General features: G+C 38.4%; 1 protein-coding gene across 25 annotated transcripts in view; it reads left to right on the top strand.

The window, feature by feature from the left end:
* Positions 1 to 23075, top strand: part of PTPRD (protein tyrosine phosphatase receptor type D) — a 1677890-nt gene that overhangs the window by 695813 nt on the left and 959002 nt on the right. For all 25 annotated transcript variants that reach the window (XM_054031429.1, XM_054031444.1, XM_054031437.1 and 22 more), the window contains exon 6: positions 15977 to 16025. The gene's annotated coding sequence lies outside the window, so the exon portion shown is untranslated. The remainder of the gene's footprint in view (positions 1 to 15976; positions 16026 to 23075) is intronic.

Genomic DNA, 23075 nt, shown 5'->3' with positions numbered 1-23075 from the left:
AGTACACTTGACTAAAAGAAAGAACATGGGTACAGATTGATAGTCACTGGAACATGGAAAAAGCTTGTATTTAAATGTGCAAATTACTTACACTATAAAGGTCCACTATGGCATCACTGACACAAACAATAAGTTTGAGTAGGAGATGATAGTGCAGGCCCTGCATAGTGGCCTGTGCTCCACTCCCCACAGAAGCAACAGAATACTAGCATGACCACTTAACCATTACTCCCTTTTTCATTTAAAAAAACAAAAACAAAAACAAGCCCCACCCACCCATGAAGATATGGAATCTGTTCACCCAGGTTCTTCAGAAGATGGAGGAATGGGGAGGGGGGAGATGTAAGTGGGTTATAGAAAAGAAAGGTATCTATTAATGAGGGTTTTGTTAAAGAGTTCAAAACTTGCTAGCAGCTTATTTTTATGCAATTAGTTAATGTAATTTATACGTTCACCTCATGAAAGGATCAGTGCCGTTTTTAGAAATGAACACAGTGCAAAAGAACACAGGAGTACAGAATCAACCTTAATTTTAAAGTTAGAGAGTAGGCGTTTGTTTGCTTTACGCTATATCACGTGCTGTAAAATATGTGAAGAAACTCCTCTAAGCATGTAAGTAGAGTACTGATCCCTGGGTTATGGCTGGAATCAAACAGCGATATAGTCATTAAATTACTCTTTACTAAAGAGTTAAGCATGTATTGACCATTGGGTTGATTTGGGGGGGGGGGGGGAGGAGTGATGGGCAGGGGGAATAGTAGTAATTAGTCTTTTGTCAAATACCCTCTCCTTGTTCTTAGGTTTAGGGACTAGGATGATCTTCCCACTGATTGTGTATCTTTAATTCCTCTGATTATTTCAATATGGCAAACTTTTTCTCCTATTTTAATTTAGGGAACAATCTAGGAAAGATATGCACAATAAACGATCAGGTACACAGCTAGGCATCTAATACATTTTCCAAGGGTGGATATTTTCTTTTCCAGAATTTGAAATTTCAGTTAAAATGGATACAGAGTAATTTTTAGAGTAACTCCCAATCGTACCTGTGCTTCAGCACTCCAATGGGGAAGCAATAATGCATTCCCAGTGAAAAAGGGTTTAATGAGTGCATTATGGCTTACCTGTAGGAGCTCTGAAGCAAAGGTACCATTGGGAGTTACTCTAAAAAGTCTGAACTTTTTAGAATACTGTTCTAATATTTGAGAATACTGAGCAGCAGTTACTGATGCAGTGGGTGGTTCTTTCTCTTGTACAGAAATGTTCTGTTTGCTAATCAAATTCTTCCACAACCCAAGTATTTTCATGATGTGATTTCATAATATTCTGTTTGGCACACATTTTAGCAAGTTAAATAAATAGAGCATATCTCCTAAATGGATGTTTAATATGTCTAGTAATGACTTCAGTATTTTACATGCCACCCATCAGAATGGTGTAACCCAAGCAGACTGGTCATTTTAATAGCTTCATTGTGTTTTGGGACCTAAAGAAATTGTGTTGGCTGTAATATAGTTTCCAGGTGTTTGAATCCTTGTTTCAGATTCATAGTAAATTGGTTTTCATAAACATGTGCTTTTTCTTATTCAGTAACATACCTCTATAAACTAAGTTGACAGAAGAAATGTTTCCTGTTATAATCTAGAGAACAGTGAGAACTCAGGAGAGATGCATGAAATTATATCATAAACTAGACTTATCTTGTCACTTCTGTGCTTCCCCAGAAATGATTGCTTCCACGTTCTGCACCTGAGGTTAATTTTGATTTTTCACCTACCATTCATTGTCACTTTATAGATCATTTGATTCGTTTTTTGCGTATGATAAATGGATCAAGAAAATATAACTTTTCTCTGAGTGTCATAGGAAAGATTAAATATTCTATAGGAGAGTATCATTTCACTGTTTCTTAATTTAGGCTGTATGTTTGCTAGTTTTGATTTGAATGATTGGATTGCATTGCATAAAAAGGCTGCTTTTAGCTGTGGCTTCTAATATCTTTGGGTGGTTGGGGCGGGGGGAAGACAGTCTAAGTAAATGAAATAATACACGTTTTTGATGGTCTGGATCAAACCTGAATATAATGCCAAATGAGATTATGACCTGGATAAATTGAAGGAGACCGGAATCACATTTTAACACGTGTAATTTTCTTAGCTCTCTTATTGCAAAAATGAACCCATCCAAGAGTCACGCTGCTAATATATGTAACAATCCCAACATAACTACTTTGGTAAATAGTCAATTATCAAGGGCACAAGCACTGCTAGAGATCAACTTCTTCTGCCTCATTAATCCCATCATCTAACTTTTCTTCTTCTTCTTCTTCTTGGAAGCAGCATTTTGATGCTTTTCTCAGATCTTAGATCCCAGCTCCTGTCTACAGAATTGGTCTCCTTTTTCTCACCATTTTGAGGAAAAAAAATATTTTCTTATTGGCATGGCATAACGTCACTATGCACTAGTGGGTCCTAGAAATTATGGGATAATTTTGATTCTTCGACATAGCCTTCACCAACAAAATGGTTTTGCATCTCTGCATCAAAGTCCTGCCCGAGATGGTGTCAGAACACCATCTGACTCAGATCTTCACCCTTCTGGTGGTCTTCCTAATGCCTTACGGCATGCTTGGTTAGGCATATCACAGTTTTCATTTTATTTGAGTTTTAATTCTGTTTTTGGGGAAAAAACTTAAATATGTAAAAAATGAAAACCTTTAAATAAGCAGAAAGCTATGCTGTAAAGTCTGCTTGAGTCTTCTGGTAACTATTGTTTTGGAGCACTTCATGTGTGGACTGCTCCATTCATCTGAATATGATAACTCTGTAGCAGAAACACAATGTAAATGTCAACATACAATATTCCAGAGTCAGCCACTTTAGCAAAAGCATCCAGTTAATGTAGAGTCCAGCAGCTTGTGGTGAGATCTGTTCATAGTTACCGAGAACGCACAACTTTGCAAGGGACAATTATAGTAAATTGAGGATCCCAGGGTTACTAGATTCTCCAGTATTTGGATGGTTGTGAGTGCATTTTTGTATTTTGTTTGTTTGTTTTTTTCCTTCACATATGTACTGCTTAGCAAACATCAGCTACATAATCATTGTAACCCCCAAGTAAAGTAGCTGCTATTGTCTCCATTTTACGAATTTGAGGTGATGAGAGCAGAAATCTGTTGAGTGGCTTGACTGTGGCCACAGGAAAAATCCAGGATTCAAGTAGTCAGAACTGGGACCGGAGAGCTTAGGAGACTTGTGCTCAGTTCATCGGACAATGCTGCCCCTTCTTTTGACCAGAAATCTCATAGCTCTGCTATAAAAGCCGTGAGCTCAGCTGCAGACAGCCTGCTGGGAAGGAGCTTGCTAACAGTAGTATACATAACAGCTCCTTGCAGTTGCTAACTTTTCTAGACTGTTCAGATTCATCTATATAAGATGAGCAATTCAGTCACTAAAAGATAGTAAACTTTTAAGGCCTATTCCAAGACAGGTAGTTATTTGGCACTGAGGTTAGTTAACACAGGTAGCACATAGGATAAACTGTCAAAACCAGATATGCATTTCATAGTGACTTAGTGCTCATGTGAATCAAATGAAAATTCTTTACAACTGATAAAGCATTCACATTTCTGCACATAGAACTTTATGAAAATCTGGACATTAGAGCAGCACTTAATTCAAGCAGTTAGTTTGAAAGGAGATCTGATTTGGGAATTTACCAACTTGGTCCAATAAAAACCAGTTACTTGTCTTGGAAGAACCTTTGCTTCTGGAGCTGAGTGAAAAAAGTTTGAAGGAGATCATGGGCCCCTTATCTTAAACCAATTATTTCTTTGGCCCTCTAAATGTGAAAAGGCTAAATGGGATGTAGCTGTTATAAAATTCCTCCAGTACAGCCATTAACAGTCATAAGTTTAGTTCAAGTTAACTAGGTTTAATCCTGGTTAAAAACAAAACACAGTTAATTCAAGATAGGAAATTTGGAATTGGATATCACTAATTTCTTAAACTTCCTGATCCAGCAAAGTATGTACATCTTCTTTGAGTTCTGGGTACAGGAGGACAGATTACTTCACTGTCTTCATCTCCACGATTCACATGCTGGTTTCTGGATTGGAATGCATTGTTAACTTCACAGTCTGGGAATAATTGTGTGTCTTGCAATGTTTTATCCTGTGCTGCTGCTTCTCTCTCTCTCTCTCTCCATGTTGGGCCAACCCCTCTCCCCGCCCCCCCCCCAAAAGTCATTCAATTGTGAAACTTATGTTAAACAATTCTTCAGAATTTAGGTGTGGTTCTTTGAACTGTAGTGATTTTAAGTTGCACAAAAAGGCCACTTACTAGTCAGTCACTTCAATTTGAATTACATTTGTATGTGTTCAGGGTCCTGTGGTAAGTGCTTTTCCTGCAGAGCTCATAAACCCTGTGAGAGGTAGGGCCTTGCTCTGGTGGGCTTTAAGAGCACATACTACAGAGCTAGAAAAGGCACAAAGTAAGTCTGTGCAAACTCGCACGGGTTTAGTTAAAGTGCTGCAAACCCTTGTCTGGACACAGGGCACAAGCAAACAATATATATTTTAATACAGCTAAATGTTAACGTATTCATCTAGGAAGAAAGAATGTAGAAGGGGGACTCTATCCTGGGAAGCAGCAATTGTGGAAAAAAATGGGGGTCATGGTAGATAACCAGCTGAACATAAGCTCCCAGTGTAACACAGTGGCCAAAAGAACTAATACGATCCTGAGATGCATAAATGGGAATTTTGAGAGTAGAGAGGTTATTTTACCTCTATTGGGCAATGGGTGACCACAGCTTGAATAGGGTTTCCAGTTCTGGTACCCACAATTCAAGAAGGATGTTGATAAATTGGAGAGTGTTCAGAAACGAGCCTTAAGTACGGTTAAAGGATTAGAAAACATACCTTAGAGAGTGATAGACTCCAGAGGCTCAATCTATTTAGCTTAACAAAGAGAAGGTTAAGGGGTGATTTGATTATAGTCTATACATATCTACATGGGGACAGATGCTTAATAATGGGCTCTTCAATCTAGCAGAGAAAGGTGTAACATGATCCACGGGCTGGAAGTTGATACTAGACAAGTTCGGACTGAAAATGAGGCATACATATTTAACTGTGAGAATAATTAACCACTGGAACAATTTACTAAGTGTCAAGATGGATTCTCCATCGCTGGCAAATTTTAAATCAAGATAGGATGTTTGTCTGAAATGCTCTAGATATTATTTTGAGGAAGTTCTACCTGCGTTCTACAGGAAGTCAGACTAGATGACGATGGTCCTATTTGGAATCAGAGTCTACAAATCTATATCGGTTTGAGGGGTTTATTTTGGTTTAGCAGAAGTCAGAGACAGGTTTAAGTTAAGCCAAAACATCACTCTTTCTTTTAAACTAAAATTCAAGCCTTTGATTAAACTAGTGAGATTCTGAGTAGAAAAGCTGTAAGTGTGTGTGCATGTATGTACCATGGAGAAGAGGTAGCCTGTCCATAATTAGGTTGCAAGACCCCCTGCCACTTTGATTTGAAAAATTGTGTTGGCTTGAAAATTACCAATTTACTCTGAACACAAAGGTTAATCTGTATTGCACAGTTTGAGGAAAATTCAAACTGTTTTAAAATTATAAATCAATTAAAGAATTTGACCAATCTGACTTTTGTCTAAAATGATTTTGTCTCACTTAGTCTCCAAAAAGGCTTGTTACCACTTCCATGTAGTAAAATTATTGCACCAGCTATATTTGAAGAAAAAAATTGGGTCTAACTCTGTCCTATTGATTTTTTTTCCTTTCCCCACTGACTTCAGTGGGAGAGGAAGCAGGCACTATGGGCCTGATTTAAAACCCAAGGATGTCAGTGGAACAACTCCTGTCGATCTCAAAGGGCTCTGAATCTATATGTGCATGTGTGAGCGTGTTGCACTCTATTGCCTGGTTACAGCTTGTTGTCCTACTACAGTTGGCAGCTTCCTTTATTTTAACTGGCAGAGATCTGTGCCTTGGGGAGCTGTAGAAACAGTTCCAATGATACCCCAGCAGTGCACATTAGAAATACGTGGTGAACCTGGGACTGCTGGTTCTATTGCTTCAACTAGAAGCTCCAAGTCTGTTAGCTCAAAGATTATAGCAGACTCAAATCTCCAGGGTCCAGTCATTTGTGAGGGAGAAAGAACCATACACTGTATGGGAGCATGGATTACTCAGGGTAGAAAGTCTATGAGGTATATTGTGGAGAAGGGGTAGTATCTCCATATTTGGGCTGTTTTGCAGCCTTCTTTTAACACTAATACTTTCAAATGTTTAAGGTTCAGTCACATTGATAGCTGGAATGTTCTCTCAACTGAATTGATTTAAGAAGTTTTTGATTTAAAAACTGAATTGATTTAAATGTGTCCTTCTGACATTTTTGGTATGTAGTATTTCTGTGTCTCAATCTGTCTCACCAGCAAAATCACATGACATCACAAAAGATTGCACTGGCTTATAGGAGAGGCAGTTTTCCAAGGAATAGAAAATATTTCACAAATTGACATGTGAAAACTAGAAATGATTAACCATGAAACTAGTGGATAAAAAATACCTGGTGATGGAGAGTATTTTCTTTGTGTATCGCTTACCAGTGCAGGGCTATTTTTTCAAGAGTGAAAGGAAATTTCATTATCTGCATTCCTTGCCAAAATACACCTTTGACCAAGGCAGTTTCTGATTCCATTTGCCAGACTGGGATGGGGAGGTGGAGATCTCGGAGAGTAAATGATTGTAAATAGCCTGTGAATGATAATATAGCAAGTTTGTGTTAGAGCCAGGAACAGAATCTTGAGTTCTGAGGTAGTAACCTGTACCATGACCGTATCTATAAAAATTGAAAGAATTTGGAAATCTGACAACTATTGTATAATCCTGGTTGTTTTTTGTTTGCTCTTTTCTCTGAGAGCTACAATATACCCCTAGGTACTTCCAAAAAGAGTGAAAAATGGCTGCATTACCTGAGTGGATGCCTAAATCTAAACTTAATCACAGATTGCCTGAAGTACTCTTAGAATTCTTTTTCTGAACTGTGACCTTACTTTGGCATAGATATTCCAGAGTATTCAGCAGCTGATTATTTTCAGAGAGTTAATATTTTGAACAGGCTCAATGTAATGCTATCCTTGATTCACATCTTTAAAATGCAAGAGTAATCATGTATCAGGAGTTGGGAACTATTTTTTTTTCAAGGACTTGCATTTTATGTGTTAGTGAGAATATGAACATCTACTCGTTCCTGGTCATTATCTCCTTTGCAACAAAAGGAAAGAGGAGAATTATTAGGGTAGATTCAGTCTAAACTGATCTTAAACTGGTAGTGAATATTATCTGGGAGAAATATGTTTCTGATATTTACTTTATCAAATAGGATCTGTTTCCTTTGCCAATTTTGTATTGAAATTTTAAAATCTATGTGCAACAAAGATATTGAAAACTAATAATTTTATTCTCTGCCTTTTCTTGAACAAATAAGTGACAAGAATGATATAGTTGGAGTGTCTGAATTTCATTCATGACACAAGAAATGTAATTGTCTTTTAGCTCGCAGGGTCCCTTCATTAAAGGCTATGTTAAAATGAGTTTGAAAATACAATAATCTGATTAGTTAACAATCATTTTATCAGTGACTTTTAATTACAAGATAATGGCAATAGAATAGAACGTTATCAAAGGATAACAATCTCTGCTTGTTTTCTAAAATTCTAATGTTTGGAGTCTGTAGGGATCTTAATGAAGTGCATGAAAAAAATCCTAAAACCAATGACAATTGCTAGAGGGATTGTACTACAAAAATGGGAATTGGCCAAAAATGCAATTGTTACTGAATAGTGTCATGACCTGCGTGAGTTGGCAAACTTGGAAAATAAATCACTTTTTGCTTCAATGGAAACAAGATGACTTGCAGGTAAATTAATCATGCTCTTGAGAGAACAGGAATCGTATTTCCTCCAAGACAATATAATGTACAATTGTATAGATATTTATACATATTGAAAAATACAATAATAATTATCAGTTCTTCAATAGCTCCTTTTTTCTCAGGCTCACAAAGCACATTAGAAACATTAATGGAATCTCACAATGTATCTACTATATAGATAAGAATTATTAACCCCATTTTACAGAACAGGAAACTGGGTGGACTGCAAGAGTTAGTGGCTTTTCTAGAGCAAAAATAGTTGAGTTGCAGACCTAGGAATAAAAACTGAGGTCACTTAACACCCAGACTCCTGGTCTAACATCTCTGTAAGATAAGCACATCTTATTTTTGTAAAGGCAGTGGAGGGAAACTATAGTGGATGTGGGTGGTAATTAGATACATAGGCTTTCAAATCCTACCCAATACACGAGTGACTATAATTCAGCTGATCACCATATTGTGGAATTAATGGTCTCAGCCCAGTTCATAGTACACAGGTGTCTAGCATGTAGCACTATTTTGGCTCTCATCTTGTAGGTCAAGAAGAGAAGACAAGGATTGAATAGATTTAGAAGTTAAAGTTGGGATCAAGCTATTAAGGTGGAAGAGAGATTTGAACTTCCTTAAAGTGTGACATGTTTGAAGCTGGGGGTTTGGTTTGAGCTCGTCTTTAATGGAAACTGAGTTACCCTTTCCTTGTAACTGTGATCTCTTAATGTCAAGAGAGAAATTGGTAAAACCACAAGGAGAAGTTTGTAAAGCTGCTGCCCTTGTTGCTCTTGTCTGTAGATAAACAATGGATTTCAAACTTCAGAGCTGTCAATGTATTTTACACACACACACACACACACACACACACACACACACACACACACTCTCTGAAAGAACATAAAATAAATCTGGACTTGCAGAGCTTGATAGATCTGAAAATAGCCTCCACTATATGAGTTAGATGATGATGATAATAATAATATGGCTATCTGATGGGACCTAGCATATCCTCTCTGGTTCACAACTGCAGTTGTTTGAAGAAAGGAGTCATTCTGTTTCTTTGGTATCTGGAGTGCCTAATTTAGGCATGCTGTGCTTCCTTCCTCTCAGGAACAGAGTCTGACCATTCAGGCCTCATTGCATTTATATGACAGTTGTTGTTTTCTTCAGCAACACAGCGTAGTTTATTCTGTATATTGAGGGGCTTGCCCAGATATCCTAAATTGTGTTTTTGAGATTTTTTTCTCTTTGTCTAACTAGAAGGTGGGAATGTTAGAAGTGACCAAGTCAACATTTTGCTGTTATGTTCTTCTCTGGCTGGAAATCAGTAGGGTGACCAGATGTCCCGATTTTATAGGGACAGTCCCGATATTTGGGGCTTTTTCTTATATAGGTGCCTATTACCTCCACCACCACCACCCCCATCCCAATTTTTCACACTTGCTATCTGATCACCCTAGAAATCAGCCAGAAAGAACCAGATAGATCCCTTCTTGATCAAAGGGAATTCACATGAAATGGCTGACTGGAAGAGTTGAACAGGGCCACCAATCAAAGGTCACCAATGATGTTTTGAAGGCATCCTGCAGTGTTTGTACACACACATGTATGTACATATTGCCTTTTTAAAAGCAGCCACATGAAAGGCAAATGTAGAGTAACTTGCATACATTTTGCTGCATAAAAGGATGTCATATCCTCCTGGTAAAATTAAATATTGTGAAACCAGTTTCTTTTTCTTGCCATGGGCTGAAATAGAAAAAAAAATACCAAAAATCAGAATTTTGATGAAAGGATAAACATTCACATGATATGATCTGCTCTGTGTGAAATAATTTGCACAGCTGTCATTTAGCATTGTAGTTCTAATCTGTGATTTTACACTGTTTATGCTGTAAAGCTATGCCTTAAAAATACCTAGAATATGTCTTTAAGCATTTGTTTTACTTAAAGTTGAAAAGGACTGTGACAAAGTAGAGACAAAATATATGAACATAGAAATTGCAGAGCCAGAATAGACCCAGAGGTTCATCTAGTCCATTATTATGTCGCCAACAGTAAAGCATGTCACATGTTTACTTTTAACTTGTCCACATAGCTATATTTTATGGTGTCCATTAATATAAACAATACCTGAAATTTCACTATGAAAATAAATAGAAAACACCACAAATGCACACCACCACTCCTTACTCTTAGCTATTGAACCCTTCATGTTGACATTGTACTCCTGTTTCAATAGTTGAGCTTGTAAGCTTCTGTTAGCTAACAACTGTACAGTTATCTGCCTGCACTCACTCTACATCCATGTTTAGGTGTACAGCTAAGAACTTTGCAGACTTTTCTATTGCACTTCCTTAGTCCTACAATTTCATTAATTTTGAATGAGTTTCATTCTAACTTAGGGCTTGTCTATAAGGTAGCTGGAATGAAAATAAAATCTGCTGTAATTCACATCTTTAGTTATTTATTGCAAGTCTGGATGGAGATGCTCTTATTTCAGAAGAAGTGAATGTAACATAAATTGATTTATTATTGACTTAATTTCCAAATATTTGATATAATTTAATACCCCCCAGAGATTTACGCTGAAATAGCTAAAGATGAGAATTAGAACTGATTTTAGTTATCTTGGTTCCAGTTACCATGTAGACAAGTCCCTAGCAAAGTGTATGTGCTACTCAAGGAACTACTTATATTAGTAAGCACTGTGCCTGGTACTGTTTGCGAGGTTGGGCACCAAGGTTGAAGTTTTCAGGAAAGATCCTCAGCTGGGATAAAGATATGCTATTTTTACATTACATGAGTGTCCATTGCATTTCAGTAGTATTTCAGTTGTCTATAATAATGGTGGTGATAATATTTTCTTGATGTGGATTAGTTTGTTTTTTTTTTTTTTAAAGATGGGGGAAATGTGGTTGTTTTAATCCTTCCATAAGATGTCAACAGCAGAAAGGGACTTTGTTCTAACTTGTTCACCTCTCCCCATTAAAAAAAAAAGAAAAACTTCAACATCCCCCTCTCCTCTTTCTACCTCCCCCCCCCCCCCCCCCCCACTACCACCATTTTCGTGAAGGGACCTGCATGGAGAATCAGCCCAAACATGAATATGTTAGAAAATTATTATCTTTTGACAACAGGAATTTAGAATGAAAACTATTTTGCAGTCTTAGCCACCGCAGTTGTCACCAGCATGATTGATGCAGATTTCCCTGGAATGAACACATATATATGTATTTTATATAAATAAATAAAAAAAAACTTGTTTGATTACATACATACATGCACACTCAAAAATACAATAAAGAATGTTAAGGTGCAAAATCAAGCACTCAAAAATTAGGAAATGCCAGATGTAAGGTTGCCTGTGTAGCCTTAATTCATCCCCCTTGTGCCAGTGCATTATGATAGTCTTTAATAACATGATCACATACTATTTTATCCACCAATGAATCAGGGACCTTAGATAGGGCTGGCCCTAGATCAAATGGCACCCCAGGTGAGGAGAATCTTCGGCTCTCCTTCCCCCCAATTTATATTGTTGCATAGATAGCGTTCAATAGATATCTCTGGTGTCTCGTTAAATATGTCCTTTATTATACTACTTACACTCTTCCAGTCTTAAAACGCAAGTACATTTTCACAATTACTCAATAAAACAAGGTTCACAATATCGCAGCTGAGCTCTCACTTCACTTTGTTCTTATATCTCACTGACTGACTGGCAACATCCCACCCCTTATACACCTAGGAGGGCATGGCTGACAACATTCTAGGAGGTTTGGGGGAAATGTAGTTCTCAGAAGGCCTGGAAGGTTCCACAAGGTTCTACAAAGGCCCAGAACATTTTTGGAGGTTTGTGAAAAATGAATCCACGTATGGAATACCTGAAACATTTTACTTCAAACATTCTGTCACTAACAAAAAAAAAAAAAACAGCCCCCCGAGCTTGGTGCTCCCCGAGCCTGGCACCCTAGGTGCTCACCTGGGTTGCCTGCCCCTAAATCCGGCCCTGATCCGACAGACAAGTGTCCTTGACTATATATATCTCTGATTCACCTCCAGAGCAGGTCCATCCTGTGCACTGAATGAGGCAGGGGTACTGTGGAAAAAATAGTATAAGATCATATAATTAATGACTATCATAATGCATGGGCACAAGGGAGCTCAATTAAGGTTGTACAGGCAACCTTATTTATGGCATTTTCTAACTTTGCAACCTTAATGGTCTTTTAACATAAATTCTGTGTGTGTCACTTCCTAGGTATTTAAAAAAAAAGGAAACTGAAAAAAACCCAGTTATATCATATGCATAGTATTAATACCTACATCATTCCTCAGCAGGGTTGGAACCTTTAGATCCACTGCACAGACCTCTACTGCTTGAGCTAATAGAGTTCTTGATATCAGTAATAGGTTACCACCCTCTGTGTGGACCAGCACTTAGAAGAGAATAAGAGAGTTACTTTGCCAGTGGGTTTCAGGGATATTTTCTGACAGCAGAGGAATAGTGAGATTCTGGATTCATTGGTTCCAATCTAGACTTTGGTGGGAAGTATGCTGTAGTGGAACAGACCCTTCTGCCTCTTCCCCCTCTGATGCTTTTTGTGGGTATGCAAGGTTATGAGGCACCTTGTTGCCACTTGCCCTTAGTGTGAGGAACCATTGTTTGTGCCTTCTGTGGATCAGTTACCTGCCTCCATTAGCCTCTGTCAACAAAAACATGGCTTCTGAGCCTCCGCAGGCCCCTTTCTTTCTTTACAGGTTAACAATAGGCACACTCCAACCTCTGAGCATCCTCCTGGAGTGTCCAGCCCTTGTTCCACTAGACACTCACAGAATTCCCAGGTCTGATACTCCTAAGGGAATAGTATACACCACCTTACCATTTTCACCTCAGGATCACCACACCACTTTACAAACAGCGCTTAGATGTGTCTATAGTTTAAAAAGAAAAATAAGTTTATTTAACAAAGAATGGAGATTCAAGTAATAGCAAATAGATGAAAATATTGGAAATTAAGAGTTGCATATAAAATAAAGTAATACAATGCATTCTAGAACCTAGTATTGCTCATGAGTGTTTTTCAGCCAAGTAGGCTGTCATCCCTTTTTCATGAAAATTCTTGCTCTCCGCTTTCTCCCTCAGTAAAGGATGTAGAGTGTAGCGCTGTATGTACAGTTAAAGTCCAAAAATCCATTGTCTTCACTTGTAAACAGGATCCCCTCCCGCTGGTTTATTTATTTCTGTAAAATTACCCATCTGGAAGATTTCACAGTCCCTTCATTTGCATTTAGTTTAGATTGTAAATGGGCATCTATTGTGGACCCTACAATACTCTAGTTACATGTAGCCAGACAGATAAATATCCCTTGCCTGAAGGAAATCTGTTTCTCACCTTTTGGTGACAAGTTGAAATTGAAAATTAACTTAACTTACATGTTTCTTAACTTCTTACATATTTTCTGTACTTACATTCCACAATGATTGTGAGGACCAATGTGACACAGGCTTTCAGCAGAGACCTTACACTCTTAAGCAAACTAGTATGTAGAGGCCAGAGGCAAGGGATCACTGTAATGCTTAGGCACCAAGAGGTCCCTGGGTCACACCCCCAATCTTGACCCCTTGTGTCCTTTACCCTCCAACCTGTCCCAATCCTCTTTCTTCCCCTTTCCCTCACAGGTCATCATCCCAGTCTCATTCTCCTCACCTATCCAGTTCCAGGCTTCTACTCCCTGTCCATCTTCCATCAGGCTCCTCCTCCAATCTGTCTTTCCACTGCCGCATGTTTCGCTCCCTGGCCCATAGTCCCAGTCTCCATGCCCAGTTTGTCCCAATCTTCCTTCACCCCAACTCTCAGTCAGTTTCCCTCTTCTGCCCCTACCAGCATCTGGTTCCAGTCATCTCCCCTTATCCTACAGGCTCCTTGTGCTTATCTACTCCCCCCAGATCCTCTCAGCTTTGTCTTTTGTCCCAGTTGCACTTGAATCAGGCAGCAACCTCCTGTTGCCCAAGCTTCAGTAATAGGAACACTGAGAAAACCGAAGACATAGGCTCCCTGTTTTCACTTTTGGTGCCTGGATCCAGGTCCAGAGATGCAGCTGCAGGGAAATCCCTGTTCAGTCTTGACTAGAACATGCTCATTGCAAGTGGAATCTTTAGGGAATTTAGCTGCAAAATTATAGCATGTCTCTACTGAGCATGTAAGAACTACAATTTTCCAAGGCTTATAAATTGGCCAGATTTGAACAGATTTTCTCATGGATGGCAAAAGCTACACTGCTAACTCAAAGGCCACTAATTTTCAAGTCCCTACCCTAAATCATGGGGCACTACTGTTTTTCAAGAAAAGGTAACCATTTTTTTAAATATGGGTGAAACAATTTATTTCCCCCAAACATTGTTTTCAGAAATGGCTGAAACTGTTTTGGCTGAAATTCCCCTCCTCTCCCCCAAATCAGCTTGTGGCAGACCCCTGACATGGAACATTTCAGCCTAATGATTACTGTTTGGCAAAGGTATAGCAACTGAAAACAGGGTCTTTTAATGGGAAGTATCAGGCAACTTTATTAGTAGGCAGTGCTACCACCCTGCCTATAAATGTAGAACACAACATTAACTACAGAATTACAAGTGGCACTTTGAAAGTGTGTGTGTGTGTGTGTGTGTGTGTGTGTGTGTGTGTGTGTGTGTTTGCATACACACACAGGGAATTTATTGATATATAATAATTCAGTATTAAGGCTTCAATTCAGCAAGGTACTTAAAGAACAACAAGGGAACTCTTCATGTGTTTGAAGTTACGCATATGTTTAAGTACTTTGCTGAATCAGGGCCAGCATTTTCATCTTTCTCTTATACCTGTTATCATTACATAAAATTAATACGATGCTAAAGTAAATTTAGTATTGGCGTATGGTGATATGCTTGAATAGTGTTTTTGGTTTATAACATGTCCCGCTCCCTTTTGTGCTCCTAATCTGAAATGTAAGTACTAATATATAATAGTATGTTTAGACTTTGTGCATTTTCTAATATTTCTCTGCCAGACTATAAATCTGAAGAATTAATCTTCATTAATGTTATAGTGGAAAAAAATGCTGGGAAACAAAGGTGTAAACTCATTTTGTTGCAGAAAAATCACTCTTTGATTGCCCTTATTAAACTAATGGGTAACTTAAAGCCTTGGTAATGGGATAACCATTGTTATATTACTCATAACTTTAACAAATGTTAGCATTTATAGAGAAATGCATCCAGTTCAGTTAAATGAATGTTAATTCATTTGTGAATCAATTTTATTTGTTCATGAAAGAGATTTATACACTAAACTGATTTCTCTTCCTGGTATTTATAGAAAACATTTTATTTGAGTCCCTCCACGTTTACAAACATCCACCTCCAGTCATTTATCTTGCGCTTCTCCCCCTACTGCTCCTTTGTCAGCTGTTGCAGGGCATTCTGATTCCCTCCAACCACAAATGTGTATCCTCTGTAATTAGCTCAGTTTTCTCTAGCCTTCAAACCAAAGCCTTGGAGTGTGGCCTGAACTCGTGTTGCCTGTTCTTTATACCTCACAGAGAACTAATTAATTTGCTTACCCCCTGCAAAAAAAGCCATTGGTTTCTAGATAAACCTAGCCAAGAATATTGTTTGAACTACAGCAATATATAACTTGAACGCTTTTCTACCTAGCTACCCTGGGAGTTTAGTGTTTACTGTGAAAATGCATAAACTCAATTGTAGGGAAGTTTGAAATTGAATTTGCCTCAGAACATTGAAAAAAGAATGATTACACTTAAATTTTAAAGGTTTTATTGAGCTTCTTTTCTGATAAATAATGTTCCATTCAAAGTATGCTAGTCAAGGATTTAAGTCCATTGATTTTTCCATAGTGTATGTGTGTATTAATTACTCATAGCATTGAACCATCACTTACCTGGTTTACAATATTTCGAATGTCTCACCAATTATTGTCAGTGCTGATAGAGTGATTTTCTTTCTTGTATTTTCCCAGGTCTCAGGGTGGAGAATTTTTGATTGAATTCAGAACCTGCAAGCTCAGGGTAAGAAGTGATTTTTGTTATTTCTTAAGCTTCAAATTGTTTATTAATGTAAGAAATCACATTTCAGGATGGGGCTGCGGTACTCAGAGAATGAGAAGAAACAAGTCTGTGCTAAATTTATTGTTAAAGTCACCTGGTCTTTTTGGCAGATTGTTGGTATACAGGTCTGTTGCCTCACTGTTCAAACTGGCAATAAAATGGTTAATTTTTCTCTCTGGAATAGTTTGAAGAAGAATATATTTTGTAGTTAGGCTTTTACTCCTTTGAGGCTACATTCATGTAACCTGGGCACATTCCATTATGGGACTAATATTAATATAGTCATCAAATATTGGAGCTAATGTGATTTCAAAGTGGATTAGATAAAAATGATTCAGAAGATTTATAAAACTGACAGAAATCCTGCAGATGTAAATGGCAATTTTATACATTAAAATCTTTGTGGCAAAGCTTCTTTGATGAGAATGAGTAGCAGCAACCAGCAATAGAAAGTAAAACTTGTTTTATTACCTGTCAAGCTTTATCAAAATGGGTTCCCTCAACAAATGTTTAATGTCACAGCTTCAGGGGACTGAGTCCAAGACAGGTACCTATTACAATGAAAATAAAAATTACTGGAAACTTGCGGTGACTACAATTTGAGCTTTTTTTCTGTCTTGGGTAATACTCTGTATTTCTTGAGAAAACTAAATACTAAACACATTTGGACCAAGTATATAGATGTTTACCATGTAGTCGGTATCATTTAAGAGCCTGTGAAGTAAAAGTTGTTAAGAGCTAAAAGCTTAGCATTACCACGAAAATATTCTCTCCTGTTTTAAGGCTGTTTCATAGTATTAAATATAATAAAGTCAAATGTTTGTTTATAACGAGACAATATGGTTAGCATTCAATTGGGAGCAAACTCATGAGGTAACCTCATTTGTATAACACAAAATAGCTGTCATAATCTGCATATTTGGGCAAAAGATAAAACTCCCTGAAGAGTGGAAACCCGAGAACAGACCTGTCAATTCTGTTTTGTGATTCTGTTGCTTCTGTGAAGGCAGCAGTTTAAAATGCAGCCCAGCAAACGTAGTGATATATTTAATTTTTACCACTTCTCTGTAATGAGCCCTAAGTTATATTTGTGTTTCAGAAGCTTTATCTGTGAAAACCTGAACTAAAATTTATGTTTCTGTACTATAGACATACAAGGCATCTAAGAATTAATATTTACTTTGTGGGCTAAGATGGATGGATATCATAAAAACAAACCCTGCATCCTTTATTGTCCATGAAAGTTCTCTTTCTCCATCAACAGTGGAGTAGAAACTATTATTTCTAGATTACTGCACTGCATAACAATAGTTGAACAACGTCTTCACTGCTGATCTGAAGGTGATTTATAGGTGTACAGTATAACTGCTTAACTGGTACTTTTATAGTAATCTGAATAAACGGTTCGTACTTGTGTTTGTGCTCAGATTTACTCATTGAATTGCTAGATTTTGGGGATTTAGAAGGTAATAGTTCGGTGCTTTGTAGAATTATTTTAGAATTAGGGTTTACAGGTCTTGGGTTGGTAGCAAATTTTAAGCATATTAACTTTAGCATAACAGTCTCTTTTATGTCTCTTAAGGACTGGTAATAAGTGATTCAGACACAGCTGAGGACATTTAATGCACAGCCAGTTCTTAATGAACGTACAGTGAAGTGATTTGTAGGGCCTTCACACAATTATGAGGCCACTGTTTCATTACATGTAAATATTGTACATAGAGGTTGGGTGCTCTCTTCCCCTGGGCAGCTGCTGTACACTAGAAATCCTTTATCTATTAGGAAAGGAACATGGAAAACTAATGATGATCCATTTTGAGGTTCCAATGTTCCAACGGGTTTATTGTGATGAATGTTCCATGTCTATTTAACAAATGTATTTTATTTCACCAATATGAGTAGAGCCAAATATTTGGGCATGAGTATTGTGAATAAGAAAAAATGAATATACAAACTAACTGCTAAATAGCACCAAATCATTTAAAAGTACAATTTCACAAAAATAAGAAACAAATACTTACCCATAGTTCCAAGAGGTGAGGGAGGAATGCAGACAGTTTCTTCTGGCAATAGAGGATGTTTTGTTAAATAAGTTATTATAAATGTCTTGGAGTTATTTTTCTTAAACACATTTTAAATTTATTATAGGCAAAATAAAAGTGGGGACAGGTTAGAAGTTCTAGCCACTGTGGATTTATTAGGGGGAGAACCTCATGTACAACTACATCATCTTTCTAGGTGATTCAAGGTACAATGAAAAGATAAAGGATCTAATTCTTACTTGATGTAACGCTATTGACTTCAAATGAATTAAATGAGGGATGAATTTATCCCCAGATAAACAGAGTTATAAACTTGTCCCCAGATAAACAGAGTTATAAACTTGTCAGGACACAGTTCTGCACAATTGCAACAGGTTAATATGAAAAGAAGTGCAAGAGTCTTAGGCTATGTCTACATTACAAGATAGGTGTATGATTCCCCTGCTTGTGTACACGTACTCATGCTAGCTCTCATGGACCAAACACAAGTACAAATAGCCCTATAGCTTCAGTAGCCCGGGTCATGGCAGTGGAGGCAGAGCTAAGCTGTGCTGAGTACGTACCCTCCAGTTTCAAGTGGGTTTATAATCAACACGGCTCAGCCATGAAGCCTATACCCATTCCACCCTGCTGCCATTTATACTCATGCTAGTTTGATGAGAGCGAGTATGTGTACCTAAGCAGGGGAATCACACTCCTGGCTTGTAGCGTAGATGTAGCCTGAGTCAGAACATAGGACCGTGCAAAGATCTAGCTGAAGCGTTGAGGAAATCTCTCAAACCTGGTGGGGCAAGTTCTAATACTTCCTTTCATGAATCATAGTCTGGTATGACCTCACTTAACCTCAGTTTTTATTAAATAACCAGAAGAGTCAAATTAATTGAGCTTAATTCAGGCATGAACTTTTTCTCTGAACTTGACCCACATCTATAGGCATGCATGTCACATGCACTGTCATGGAGATCTCGGAGCTGACTAGCTCTGTGACCTGTGCTTGCTGGAAAACAACCATGCATTCTGATCACCTAGGGCTGGCATCTATGCTGGAGATCTGGCCTACCTACTCACTTCTCAGCAATGTATAGACTTGAGATCATTCTCTCCCTACATCTGGGAGCCTGGTATGCTGCTCTCGACTTACAGAATGCCTATTTCCATGTGGTAATCCATCCTGGCCACAGGATGTTCCTTAGATTCGTTGTAGGAGATGACCATTACCAATTCACCATCCTGCCCTTCAGTAAAGACCCTCTGTGCTGATGACAGGCCAGGTGCATGGTTGTCATGGCATCCTACCTCCACAAAAGAGACATCCACTTGTATCCTTACCTGGATGATTGGTTCATGGTCACTCCAGATCCCAAGAACAGGCTGCTGTCCATCAAACTGTGTCTGTTCAACATCCTGGGCCTGAAACTGAACAAAGAAAAGTCAACATTATTCCCTCTATAAAGAACAGAATTCATTGGGGACAGTCCTGGATTTGACCTTTGCCTCAGTATTTTGATCTCTTTCCATATTTCAGATTATACTGAGCCTCTGTGCATCCCTCAAGGTCCCTCAGACCACTGTGAGGAATTGCCTCAGGCTCTTAGATCATATGGCTGCATGTACATATGTGAGCAACGCACACCAGACTGAAACTCAGAGCATCACAGGCATGCTCAAGTTGGTCTATTGTCCTCAGATTTACCATCTAGACAAGTTGCTATGCACCCCAGACAGGATGTTGTCATCTCTAACCTGGTGGATGACCCAAGACCATAAGTGCAGAGGACTTCCTTTCTCTCTTCCTCTTCTATCCATCAGGGACCTAGCTCCTTCTTGGGATCTGAATTTAGTGTTGTCGGCTCTGAGGGATCTTCCTTTCAAGTCTTTAGCATTGTGCTTGCTCCCACACAGGTCAGTGAATATAGCTTCCTGCATGGCTATTGCCTCCACTAGGAGAGTGAGAGAACTGAATGCCTTGGTCACTTATCCACCATACAAACTTTTCTACAAGAAGAAAGTTCATTCCATTCACTAAGTTTTTCTCAAAAGTGGTATCTGATTTCCACCTGAATCAGTCTATATAGCTGCCAGTTTTCTTCCCAAAGCTGCATAATCACAAAGATGAACTCTACAACCCCCTCCCACAACTTTTATTGAGCTCTGTTTTTTTACCTGGATAAGACAAAGACCTTTCAAATTTCTTCCCAGCTGTTTCTTACACAGAGTGCATGAGAGGTCATCCAATCACAACTCCAAGACTCTAGAAATTCAACACCAGCTGCATCTCACTGTGTTATGCTGCCAAAGAGGTAACACATCCTAACAAACTCACAGCATGGTCAACCAGAGCACATTCAGCCTCAGCAGCCCTTGTGGCACACATCCCAGTTATGGACATCTGTCGGGTGATGACATGATCTTCCATTCATATCCTTATCAGACATTGTGTTCTCTGCTACCTCAAGGGAAGATGCAAATATAGAGAAAGTGACCCTACATTCCTTCTTCTAATGAGACTCCAAGTCTCACCACGTGGTATAACAGAGTAATGGATTTATGCAAGTATTCAAAGAAGGAAAAATGGTTACTCACCTTCTTGTCACTATTATTCTTTGAGATATGTTGGTTGAGTCCATTACCAAATCCTTCCCTGATGCATCAGAGTTCACCATCAGCTTTTGGCGTGAAGGCGGGGCAGGGCAGCTTCACCTGTGTATCCTCCCTTTGAAGCATTAGGCTCTTGGGGGTGGACAGGGGTGCCTCATGGGTATGGGTACCACTAGAGAAAACTTTCCGCAACCAGTGCACAGGATGCACACTTGCCTACAGTATAATGAACATGTGCAACACATCTCGGAGAACAGCACTTATGAGAAGGTGAATCATCTTTAAAAAAAAAAACACTCTGGCAAGGATCAGAAGTTTACTATTTGGGATCAACAGAGCAATTAGTTTCCTAATCTTTCCCAGACCCTAAGTAATCTATTTACCCTGTTGATTCAGGGTGTTAATCAATAGTCTTTTGTCTTCACTGAGCTTGACTGTTTCTTTGACCTCCCTGGCATCAACCAGTCATCCTATTTTCCTTACTAGGGCAAACTAATTACCCTGATGACGTGTTGAGAGGGGGACCAGGGACAGGGGGACTTCTATCCCTCCATACTATAAGAGATGGCTGGGTTTTTATTCCCAGTTCCTCTCCCAGGAAACCGTTCTCTGAGTATACAATTCAATTGACTCTAGGATAAGTCACAGGAGGCTTTGTTACTATGGTCTGGGTGATGCAGGACAAGAGGCCAGAGAAACTGTCAAGACAGAGTGGAGGATTCAGCCCAGCCACAACTACTGTATGATGTGTTTAAACTGTGCAGTGACATAAATATTTTTTCCCTAATACTGGAGAGACTGTCTATGTATCTTGCTCAAATAACTTGTGCTTTTTCATGATTTTAATGCTCTGAGTTCTCTGCGTAAAAGGGACATGAGATGACTGTAATAGGTTATTCTCTGGATTATACAATAGGTTGATGAGGAAAGGTTTCAGAACCTTAATTTTATGTAGTTTAAGAAGAAAAAGATGTTCAAAGGGAACAAATGTAATTGAATTATGAAAATCTTAAATAGAGGTAAATAATGTCAGATTAGTTCATTTGAGCACAGCACAGATGATAGGTTTGTGGTGCATTCAAAGAAATTTCAAGAAAATCAAATTTAAAATTGGCATAAAGAAGCACTTTGTAAACTAAATGAGAAATAAATGGTGGGACAGTCTAATAGACACCATTGTTGAAACAAAGGCAGTTATGTAATAAAATATTACCCTGGGGAAACAGTATATTAAAAGTAAAGAAATGTGATATAAACTACATAGTCTTATCTTTATAATTTGACAAACTGTTATGCATTAACCATGCCTACGATGATTAGTTTTACGATTTGAGGGCAAGGGAATAATAGACTGAAAGGAACTCTCCAATTTGTATCATTAGTGTTTGTGGGATAACTTAAAATTGAATATATATGCACATATTAAATAATTGGAATATCACTTATTTAATTCATATTTTGAAGATGGAAAATGTTATGTATCTGCTAAGCATCATTTAAGCAATAAGACATGATGGCATATGAGTTCTACTGGGATATGGGTACACGTTAATTGAATTCTTCAAGAGGGGAGCTACTTACTGTAGAGAAACTTTCCACCGGTTTCCTCTACTGATTCTCTTATGGAATATTTAGGTGTACCTGGTCTCAGCTCTTCCATCTTCTGTTTACACAAAGTATGACCATTGCTTCCCCACCCCATTAGCTCCACTCCCTGCTGGAAAGGGTTTCTTGCAGAGGGTTGGGAGCTTCCTATCAGTAATTGGATAGCACCAGAGCATGCAACACATCTTTTTACCTGGTGGTGGTGGTGGTGCTGCATGCTGAATCATTCTAAAATCTCTTGCACGTTTCCTCTTGTATCATTTTCCAGAGCTGTGGTGCAAAGGATTGTGGACCAACCCTCAGACTTATTCACCTTTTCTGTCTCTCTGTTCTTCAAAGGGAGGGTTGATGGCAGCCTTATTCCCATCAAGGTGGTCTGCGGTAGGAGTTGTGTGACACAGCAGGTCTGAGACCCTTCCCCTTTACCTCCCACAAAAGACTAAAGATGGGGGAGTCAGAACTGGCGGATTTGTAGACCAGCAACTGACTCCTTCTCAAAAACTTTGGAGATCTAAAAGGAGAGACTGAAGGGATGGGGTTTTCGAAGGGATGGGGTTTTCAGTGAAATGAGACCAAACTCAGAAAATATTTTGTTAGCCTTTTGGGGTTTAATTTTAGGTTTCTAATGAAAATCCTAATTCTAGATTATGCCTGACTCCTCTTTCATTAGAAAAGTTGCACAAAGTTGCTTGTGAAGTTAGGTATGTCCTCTGGCTCTTTAAATAGAGAGGTGGGAAATCACTAAGAGGAGCTGTTTGTATTAAAT

This window comes from Malaclemys terrapin, chromosome 6 (assembly GCF_027887155.1).
Source record: "Malaclemys terrapin pileata isolate rMalTer1 chromosome 6, rMalTer1.hap1, whole genome shotgun sequence".
Classification (NCBI taxonomy): Eukaryota; Metazoa; Chordata; order Testudines; family Emydidae; genus Malaclemys; species Malaclemys terrapin.
The sequence above is the reverse complement of the archived record's forward strand: the minus strand, read 5'-3'. Positions and strand labels throughout refer to the sequence as shown.